This window comes from Canis lupus, chromosome 14 (genome assembly GCF_011100685.1).
Source record: "Canis lupus familiaris isolate Mischka breed German Shepherd chromosome 14, alternate assembly UU_Cfam_GSD_1.0, whole genome shotgun sequence".
NCBI classification, from domain to species: Eukaryota; Metazoa; Chordata; class Mammalia; order Carnivora; family Canidae; genus Canis; species Canis lupus.
The window spans coordinates 28,887,871-28,897,838 of NC_049235.1; the positions used below are offsets into that span (position 1 = coordinate 28,887,871).

At 37.4% G+C, this 9,968-nt stretch overlaps 1 pseudogene; it reads right to left on the reverse strand.

Moving 5' to 3' along the window:
* Nucleotides 1–8,242: 8,242 nt before the first annotated feature.
* LOC100856609 lies at nt 8,243–9,709 on the reverse strand (annotated as a pseudogene).
* Nucleotides 9,710–9,968: the final 259 nt, after the last annotated feature.

Consider the following 9,968-nt stretch of genomic DNA (forward strand, 5'->3'; position numbering starts at 1 on the left):
CACAATGAAAATATACACAGAAAAAAGAGAAGTTCTTATACCTTGTTTTTTATAATTGAAGTCCTGGAGAATATAGTTCAAGAGCTAATAGATGACATTTGGGAGAAAGAGCTCAGGTATTTCCTAAAGATGCTGAACTAGAATTTGAAGTATTCTGTATAAGAGTCCAAATGTTGTCCATTCCTGCTCTTTTGAAAACTCTTAAAACCCTTTTATTTCTACAGTACCATGGAAGGGTAGCACAAAGTATTGGTTAAGAGTAGAGTTCTCCTCAGCATCACATCCTACCACCTAAATAAACTTGGATAATTTCTTAGTTCTCTCTCTATACCTCAGTTACTGCCTATAAAATGGGAAAATAATACCCATCTCAAAAGGTTATGCAAGCATTACATGAGTACATATAAAGTACATAGAATAGTGTTAACCCCTAATAACAATTCCTATATTATTATTAGAATACAATCTGGGCGGGGACCAGGGGGGCACCTGGGTGGCTCAGTTAGTTAAGTGTCTGCCTTCTGCTCAGGTCATGATCCCAGCATCCTGGGATCAAGCCCCACAACCTCTCCCTGCTCGGCAGAGAGTCTGTTGCTCCCCCTGCCCCTGCCCCTGCCCCTGCCCTTGCCCTGACACTGCCCTTGCTCATGCTTGGGCGTGCACTCTCTCTCTCTCTGAAATAAACAAATACACAAATAAAATCTTTAAAAAAATAAAGTACAATCTGGTTTATTTGGTATCCTTTCACCAATGTTAGTTTTTATCCCCTACGATGGGGATAATTAAAGACGGTAATTATCAATTTCATCAGTCTACTCCCTACAGAATAATTTTACTTAAATTCTTTTTATCATTTTACTTCATTGTTCAAGAACCAATAATGCTTCCCTATTGCCTAGGCCATCAGAGGTTAGGTTCTATCTGCATTCTAAGACTCTGTAATTGACACTGATTTTACTTCTTTAAACTTCCTTCCTTTTTACTCCACATTATTTCCCCTTCTGTCTCATGAGAGATTGCTCGCACTTCCGTACACATGCCATGCCTCTGTTCATCTGTCCTAGTGCCCTGAAACAGCTTTTCTCTTTTCCATTCCTTCAAAGACAATTCCGAAGCATTTTATGGAGGAGGCTTTGTGCTTGGGATTTCCTTCCCCTTCCTTCTTCTTCACTCAGAAATGTATTTGAGTATCTCATCTTTAGTAGGCTCTGCCAAATTAATAGCAAGGGGTTAGCCAGCAAGGTTGCTGACCTTGTTGACTTCACAGATTTGTACAGGAGATGGAGAATGAAATAAGCAACCACACCATACCTGGTCTGGCTAGATTGTTCCTTCCCAATCTCTTCACAAGCCCACTTTCTTCCCATTTACCTTCTCTGTTTTATCTAAAACAGCCTCTGCTCTACCTACAGTCAATATCACATTACCTGCTGAATATTCTTTACAGTATTTATTATTATCTGCAAGTACCTTTCCCACAGGTAGATTTACTTATGAATAACAAAGTTGTATAGTCCTCTCTTTCCTCTCCATTATCCAACGACATTAGTAACGTGATTATTTGGCACTGAACTCCTTAGATCCAGTGTAGGTCCTGATTGGCACAAATATATCAGATCCATTTCCCCATCCTTGCCAAAGTCAACTGTCCAGGAAAGAACAGTAACCTAGGTCTAAGCCATCAGTGCCATCATCCTCCTGACCACAACTGTACAACTCAGAGTCAAATATGTAAAAGGTGAAGAAAGATCTCTTGCTCTAGACAGTGTGATGTACACAAATGAAGTCTGGAAAGGCTACAGCCATTTGGCCACAAATAGGGCAGTTTTAATTTTTTATTTCAAAGTGCTATGCCTTCTGTATCCTTTTGGGACCTATTGTTAGTAACTGAGGCTTCCAGTAATGTTGAACCTGAGTGATGAGAGCAGATATTCTTGTATTATACCTGGTTTTAAGAGGAAAGGATCCAGTCTTTCATCATTAAGTGTGAGGTCAGCTGTAGGCTATTTTAAGGATGCTCTTCGGCAAACTGAGGTGATCATCCTGTAGTCTTAATTTGCTGAAAAATGTTATCCTGAAATGGTATTTGATTTTGTAAATTCTTCTTCTGGGCCAATTGATATGATCATATGATTTCTTTTTTAACCTACTGATATGATGGATTACATTGCTGTATTAAGTATTTAACCAATCTTGCATACCTGGAATAAATACCATCTGGTCATGGTAGATAGTTCTTTAAATACATTGCTGGATTGGGTTCACTAATACTTTTGTTCAGGATTTTTATGTGTAAATTCTTGGGAGATATTGGTCTGTAATTTTTTTTGTGCTGTCTGACTTCAGTACCAGAGTAATTCTGGCATGATAAAAAGAGCTGGGAAGTGTCCCTTCCTCTTCTATTTCTGAAATAGATAGTGTAAAATTTGTAAAAATTGGTGTTAATTTTTCTTTAAATGTTTGGTACAATTCTCCAGTGAAACCAGCTGGAGCTGGAGATTTCCATTTGGGGAGCTTTAAAAATATGGATTTGATTTATTTAATAGTTACAGGACTTGCTCAGATTATCTGTTTCATCTTAGTTCAGTTTAGGTATATGTTTTTAGTTTTTGAGGAATTGATCTATTTTTTTCTAGGTTGTCAAATTTAGGACTGAAAAGTTTTTTGTTATATTCTCTTATTATTATTTTTTCATGACTTCAGGATATGTGGTGATATACCCATTTCATTCCTCATACTGGTGATTTGTGCCTTTTGTTTTTACTATTGTCAATCTTGCTAGAGAGGTTTGTCAATTTTATTTATTTCTTTTGAAGAACAAACTTTGATTTTTCTCTATTGTTATTTTTTTATTTCATTGATCTCTGTTCTCTATTTTACTTATTTTTTTCTTTTTTCTGCTCTCTTTGGGGTTTTGTTTTTTCCCCAGTTTCTTCGTGTGGGAAACTAGATTGATTTGAGACCATTCCTCATTCCTAACATAGGATTTTGTCTAAAGATATTTTTCTCACACAGTTGTAGCTGCATCTCACATATTTTCCTATTTATATTTTTATTTTCATTCTTCTTTCATTCATGGATTTTTAAATATAATTTGTTGTTTAATTCCACATGTATAGGTACTTTACTGTTATCTTTCTGGTATTATCTTTCTAGCTAAACACCATTTTAGTCAGAGAACACGCTCTATGATTTCAATTCTTTTAAATTAGTCAAGGTTTGCTTTAAGGTCTAGGATATGGCTCATCTTGATAAATATATCATTGGTGTTTGAAAAAAAAATGTTCAGTAAGCTATTTTAGGTGGGGGGTTAAACTATATATGTAAATGTAAACTTCTTGATTGATTGTGTTATTTTTCCCTATCCTTGCTAATTTTATGTCTAGTAGTTCTATCAGTTGCTGAGAGGAGATGTTGAAGTCCTCAACAATGATCATGGATTTGGCTACTTCTCTTTTCAGCTTTATAGTTTCTGCTTCATGTATTTTGAGACATGGTTGTTTGATTCCTATGCATTTAGGATTATTTGTCTACCTATGATTTAACCTGATTTTTTAAATTGATATGTCTTGTCCCTATTTGTCTTCAGTATTTTTCTTTGTTCTGACCTCTATGTCACTGGCTATTTGTATATTCATTCTTCCTTGTTTTGGATAAATGTTTGCACAATATGTTTTCTTCCATGCTTTTAGTTTTAACTTACCGGTACCTATGAATTTCAAATCAGTTTCTTGTAAACAACATATATTCAGGCCATTTTAAAAAATACTTCCCATCAAACTCTCTTTTGGCTAACATTTCAGGTAATTATTAACATTTAAGTTAATTATTCCTATGTTAGGGCTGAAGTCTACTATTTTATTATTTGTTTTCTGGTTCTCATTCCTTTATTTCTCTTTTCTTTTCCTCCGATGGGTGCTTGAACATTTTTTAGTATTTCATCTTGATTTATTTGTAGTTGTTTGTTTCTTAGTGTTTTCTCTGTCTAGCTTTCATGGTGGTTATTTCAGGTATTACAATATACAAATGCTACTTATTATATCTACTAGTATAAACATTTACCACTTAGAGTGAAGTGTGGAATCTTCACTTCCTTTTAGGTTTCCTTACCTTCCTTACTTCAAATATCACTATCTAGAATATCAGATGGTTTTACAATTCTTGTTTCAATATTCCAATATAATTTATAGGATTCATAAGAAAAGGATAGTCTATTATATGTATTTATATTTTTGCTCTATTTTGCTTTCTTCAATTCTAAACCTCCAACATTTTCTCTTTCATCATTTCATTTGTTTGAAGGACTTATTTTTTAGACAATCTTTAAGGATAGGTATGCCAGTGAAAAATTCCTTTAGTTCTTTTTCATCTGAGAATGTTTTGTTTGCCTATAACTCCTGAAGGATGATTGTGTTAGACATAGAACTCATAGTTGACAGTTCTTTTCTCTTAGCGCTTGAAAAATTTGTGCCACTTATTTCTTCTTTGTGATTATAGCTGAGAAATCATTTGAATTGATATTTCCCATAGGTAATGTGTTGCTTCTGTTTGTTTTAAAAAATTACTTATGATATGCCTTGGTATCAATTTGTTTTTTTCCTCTTCAAGATTCATTTGAATTTTTAGATCTGTAGGTTCATGTCTTTTGCTGAGTTTGGAAAATTTTCAGCCATCATTTCTTTGAATATTCTTTAATTTCACTCTCTCCTCCCCTACTAGGAGTAGACTCCAATGATATTAATGTTGGATATTTATTATTATTGCCTAGGTCCCTGGGGCTCCATTATATATAATTTTATATAATATTATTATATTATATATATTTCTTTCCCTATTTTTCTGCCTGATATTCAGATTAAGTGTATTCTGTCCTTAAGTTCGTTGATTCTATTTTCTATAATCTCAACTAGTAATAAACAAATCCAGCAAGTATTTTTATTTCCGTTATTAAATTTTACTATTCTATATTTTACATTTGTTTCTACTGTTTTCTTTAACTTCTATTCCTCAATTTTCTGTATTTATTTAAGAGAATTTATAATTGATGTTGAAGTGTTTTTTATGATAGCTGCTTTAAAATAGGATCTTCAGTAATTCTAATATCTGACTTATCTCCATGTTACCATCAGTTGATTATTGTTTTTTCACTCAAGTTTTGATTTTCCTAGTTTTTAGTATGATGGGTGATTTTTAAAATTATATCCTGGAGGTTTAATATACTAAGAAATTCTGGTTCCTATTTAAATCTTTTATTTTATCAGTTTAGCTTTAGCCTGCAGGTCCTACCTCATTTTATCCTAGCCTATTCTTTCAAAGATAGCTTCATTCTGTGGTTTTTTGAGCCTGTATAGTTTTATTTTGATCTGCTTGGCTTATTGTGTGCCACTGGGGCTCTCACTACTCCTTGTTAGTACTGCCTGAAGAAATGGAAGGAGTTGGGATTTAAGTAGGCCAGTTCTGCCTGGTGTCAGTCATTGGGATAGGAAAGCCTCAGGCCCAAAGACCCCTGCTATTTGACTCTTCACTCCAATAGAAATGAATTCCCAAATGGTATACCTGTCCTCCATCCAGCTCATGATTATACTATAATAAAAACAATCTCATTAGTAAAGCACTGTAAATGACTTTGTTGTTGGGATCATGGGGGGTATAAAAGAAGCAGTCACAGATCTTTTATCCTAGCTTTCTCATAGGGGACTTCAAGATAATAAAAGAGGGCAACTATTCAGGATCTCATCAAATAGAAGTCTTAGGATGGTTAATTATAAATGTATAAAAAAGGAGAAGATTGACAGTGTGCTTATCAAAAGCTTGGTGGAACTTTATGGGAAATTCAGAAACTTACAAAGTATTTCTCCTCAAACTTCCTGGATATCAGAACACCTTAAGGCAGATATGCTCCATTTATGTGAGCTTAAACCAATTACAAACAAAGAAAAGTTTTGGTCAGTCTCCAGTATTGGGTGGCAAAATACCGTCTTTTAACATTATGTTTGTCATAGAATAAAATTGACATGAAATTCAGGGTCTCCTCTCTCAGTCTCAGGTAAGTTACCCCAATATGGATGAAATGACTTAGGGTTGAAGAGAAACTCTTTTAGATCTATTGGATAAAGGACCACAGCATATAGTACTGTCTAGAACAGTTAATAAGCCTCTTGGGGATGGTAGAATTAATTGACAAGGATATGGAAATACTACTGCAGTTGGGTAAAAATTAATGTCTGTTTAACTTTTGGAATGTGTGAGGAAAAAAAGTATGTCCTGATGGCAACTACTACCAGGTAGTTATGAATACTATTCATAATTAGCATGAATTTAATATGTGAATGGAAATTCTTCCTCTTAATCAGGTATAAATTTGTCAAATGCTAATTAGACAAGCAAAACTGAAGCCATTAGAGTTACTTAAGATTTCTCAAATGGTAAACTGAAACAATATCAGATACCTGGAAGACAAGAAATTATGCGTTAATTAAGGAAATGTTAGATTCAAGTATATTAGTGCTCATAAACTTATTGTTCAATAGCCTGGTGTGGACAATGGAGGCGGCTGGTGGAATTTAGAGGCAGACAGAAAATTATGAGACTCAGTACAACAGTATTCCCAATAGCCTCAGTTTGTGACGTTGATATATTATTCAACTAATACAATGAAATATAATAAGGGCTGGTATTCTGTAATTGATCTGGTTAATGTGTTTTTCTCAATATCGGTTACTATGAAGAATTAACAACGATTTAAATTTACGTGAAACTGTCTCTAGTATATATTTACTGTATTATTACAAGGATATTTGAACCCTCCTTTATATTGTCACAATCTAGTACAATTAGCAGTAATATAAACACTACAGGCATTATAAATTAACCCTATAAAAATGCAGAACCCCATATAGACTGTTAAAGTTTTGAGAATTATAAGAACTGAAGCAACCTGTGACTTATCATAGACCACTGAAAGCAAATTATTTTCACTGCCTATCTCTCAGTGTGAACAATACTTACTGAAATTTCTGGACTTTTGGAGAAATCCTTTCCTCACCTTGGGATACTGTTGACTAGAATCCTTAAAATAATTGAAAAAAGGCAATATTTGAGGGCTGGGTGACTCAGTCAGTAGAGCATCCGACTCTTGGTTTTGGCTCAGGTCATGATCTCAGGGTCGTGGAATCAAGCCCTGTGTCTGGCTCCGTGCTCAGCACGGAGTCTGCTTCTCTCCCTCTCTCTTTGCCCCTTTCTACTTGCTCTCTCACTCTCTCTAAAATAAATAAATAAATTTAAAAAAATAAAAGAAAAAAGGCCATATTTAATTGGAGGCCTGAACAAAAATATGTCTTTTTAGAACTATAGAAGACTGTAACTCAAGCTATTCTTATACCACATAGTCCTAATGTTGAAATATTTTTTAAAAGGCTTAAAACATATTTTAATAAGCTGATGCTGCATTACTGCTCCATTTCTCAGAAAAACTCCAAAGGTATCAGGGACAAAGCAAACATGGTACACCAATAAAAAAAAAATGCACAGCAGAACTACTTAAGATAGGCAAGGCTAAGAGCTACTGTCTGACCTTCAGCATATAGCAACCCTGTTCCCAAGATTGTACTAGGCCTATCAAAAGCTGTTAACAGCATCATAGACATAAAAGGGCCATTTCTGGGTTGTCCTTACCCAGAAAAAAGATGGAGGCAACACAAGATTTTTTAAAGATACACTAAAATGAAAATCTCTAAGAGAAAGGTCTTCCTTAGGACATGAAGGGGTAATATACTGGATATACCAGAATTGTATGTATGTTGTCTGTGACCTCTGTGGACATTTGCCTGAATTCTCACCTGTGAGTGAATGGAATGGGGCTAAGGTCATTGGTGGATGTTTGTTTTTGTGGCCTATGTGGCAGTGTGTATGGAGTTGGAGGATATAAGAATGAGAAAGCAAAAAGAACAGGATGGACAAGAATGGAATGATCAAGATTAATGGGGGCTCTAACTGGATCCATTTTGCCATGGTTCCCCCCCCCCCCCAGACCCTCAACAATCACATAAGACTTCAGGAATGCACCACACAGAATCAATTAGTTAAATGATATACCACACAGAACTGATTTGTTAAATATCCTCCCCCCCCCGCCCCCTGCCACCCCTTCCTTGCCTTCAGCCTCCAGTAAACTCCCTCTGAGTAGTACAGGCAAGGAAGACCTAATGGGAGGCATCCCTAACACTTTTCTAGGGCAGAATTCTGGCTAGTCCAAAAAGGGTCCTGCTTTTAAGGGTTTTTGGGAAACTAGACATTGACATTTTTATTAGTATCAGCGACGTTTGTTTGGAGCAAATTCAGCTCTAGGAGCTGCACGGTTGAATGCAGGAGGGGTTCCACCAATTGCCCCAATTCCTTCCATTGTAGCAGCCTGGCCAAAGCATTCAGTTGTTGGTGGGGTCAATCCCAAGGTTCCATCTGGCATCATAGTGGCAGGTCCTGGAGGAGCTGGGGTACCAGCTGGCACTGGAGCAGGGGGCATCGCACCTCTATTGTTTATGCCCACAGCACCTCCCTTAGCCATCTGCCCCATCCGTATCTCCCGTTCTCTCGCATCAGGGAATGTTCCCTTGAATCCTTCCTGCTGTTGCTGCATCATTTCTTCCTGTTGCTGTCACATCTCTTCCTCTCGGTGCCTGCGCTCCTCCTCTTGCCTAAGCACCAGTTGCTTTCGTTTTTGCACTTCTTGGTTGTGCAGCTCTTCCATCCTCCTAAGCTTTCTTGACGCCTCATCAAATCCTGTCTCATTAGCATGACCTGGTGCTCATGGCGAGCAGCCTCCATCTCCATCTCCTCCTCACGAGCTTCCTTGATGTTGTGGTCCACTCGGGCCCTGCTGCTGCTTCTCCATCTCCATCAGTGCCTTCCAGCACATGGCATCCTCATACTCAAAGGAGCCAGGCTGTGCAAAGCTGGGTGGCTGCTCTCGCTCCTTGTGAAATTGCTGATTCTTTATAACCAGTTTCTCTGGAAGTCCCTCTTCATCATCCAACTGGTCCATGGGCTCCACAGTCACAGGCCGAGGAAACGTGGTTAGCAGGAAGGAGCCCTCCCTGCACTGTCCAGAGCTTTCCAAGCAGCTGGCTTCCCTGAGAATTCAACAATGCCTTTTCCTGAGGGCCTTCCTCGATCATCCATGATGACTACAGCCCTCTCCATCTGGCCAAACACGGAAAAGCTTCCTCCAGCAGTTCATTGGAAACATACTGAGGAAGGTTTCAGACTGTAAGGGATACACCATGGCAGGCAAAGCGCACACGCAGCTGCTTTCCACGAAGTGACATGTAGTCCAATTCTACCCTGGCAATCTCTGCTAAGGTTCGTGTTTCCAAGCAGGTAAAGCCAAAGCCCTTATCCTTATGAATGAAGATTTCACCTGCTTTCCCGTATTTCTCAGTTTCCTCATCTCTTCTTTAGTGATATCAGGAGGAAGATTGCCCACAAAGAGCCGGCTACATTGGGTGAAGGTCTTCTCTCCTGGTTTCCTAAAATTCTTCAGGTCAATAGTCAAGCCTTCATTTTGGCTGCTGGCTTGTTGCCCATTTGCAGGTATTGGTGGTGGTGGTGGCTGCTGCTGTTGTTGCTGGTGGTGCTGCTGGTGGTGATGCTGATGATGCTTCCTTGAAGTATAGTTTTGCTTCTCCAAGTTAAAGGTTTTATTGCTCTGCATTTTTGTACCCTGCTACTGACTGTTCTCTCCTCAGAGTAACAGCGATGCTACACGGCCTCTACCATCCCGAGAAAAACTTGAAATGATATTAGAAATGTTAGCAACCTACACTCATGGCAAGTGGAGTCTCTTACAAATTCTCAAACCTACTGTTACTTACTGGTGACTTCTAGTCTTTTGAAGTAGAAAATTATCAGATGAAACTCTCTGGTACACTGCTTTTGAGTAAAGCCAGTTACTGGCTTCTTCTTGGGTAGCT